The sequence below is a fragment of the Colobus angolensis genome, unplaced genomic scaffold (assembly GCF_000951035.1).
Source record: "Colobus angolensis palliatus isolate OR3802 unplaced genomic scaffold, Cang.pa_1.0 Scaffold188, whole genome shotgun sequence".
NCBI lineage: Eukaryota > Metazoa > Chordata > Mammalia > Primates > Cercopithecidae > Colobus > Colobus angolensis.
The window spans coordinates 4,668,955-4,670,198 of record NW_012115021.1 but is presented as its reverse complement, the minus strand read 5'-3'; positions in this window follow the sequence as shown (position 1 = coordinate 4,670,198).

Genomic DNA, 1,244 nt, shown 5'->3' with positions numbered 1-1,244 from the left:
CCGTCTCAAAAAAAAAAAAAAAAAAACTCTGACCATAAAACAAGATGCGGTATAGAAGCCAGCCAAAACCAAGATGGTAACAAAAGTGACCTCTAGTCATCCTCACTGCTCATTATACTCAAATTATAATGCATTAGTGTACTTAAAGAAATTTCCACTAGCACCATGACAGCTTACAAATGCCATGGCAGTGTTCAGAAGTTACCCTATGTAGTCTAAAAAAGGGAGGAACCTTCAGTTCCAGGAATTTCCCACCCCTTTCCCAGTAAACTCATGAATGATCTACCCTTTATTTAGCATATAATCAAGAAATAACCACAAGTATACCCGGTCAGCAGCTTGCGCCGCTGCTGTGTCTATGGAGTAGCCATTCTTTTGTCTCTTTTACTTCTCTAATAAACTTTATTCTATGGACTTGCCCCACATTCTTTCTTGCGTGAGATCCAAGAACCCTCTCTTGGGGTCTGGATTGGGACCCCTATTACCATGCCTGGCTCAAGGAACATTTGTTGAGAATGATTTATAGTAACTTTCTATGTGCTCATGTCTCACTCTTGTTCCAGTACCTATATTCTAAACAGTCATGCTACTGTCCTTCTGTGCCTCCCTACATTCCAAGTTCAAGGAGACAGGATGGTTTATTGTTTCTTAAGTGCTCGTCTTTGTCTTTCTGGTCCTGTTTACATGCATCATTAGCCCACAGGAAAGCACTCTTTTACAAGTGACTTTAGAAATCACAATCATTAAAATTGAAAACTTCCATTTAAGCCAGACTGACTACCCCTTTGTGATGTTAAAAGTGTTGCCTCCGAGCTTCCAACCCCCTCTCTATGAGGCCTATTCCAGCTTTTAACCTACCATGCGTGTGGGCTTTTCATTTGGCGCCTCTTGTGATCTTCAAGCTGTAATTTTAGCAAGTGGAGTCCTAAAGCTCTTTAATTTTTTTGTTTACCAGAATTACTCATTTCATTTTTGTATGTGCTTGGTAGATGAATTTTCTGTGGCATCTTACAAAATAAGGCCGTAATACCTTATGGCATTAAAAAAAAGTGTGGGGGGGTGGGTGGGCAAAACCACCACAAATAAATTAACTGAACAGTTAAAATATTTAAATTAGTATTAGAAAGCTTTAAATGTAACCAACAACTAAGTCATCTGAAGCACATCCAACAGGAAAAATTAGAAAGTATACTAGATAAGAATGTCAGGGAATGGGGTAAGGACTGGGGGAGGTGAAGGAGGTG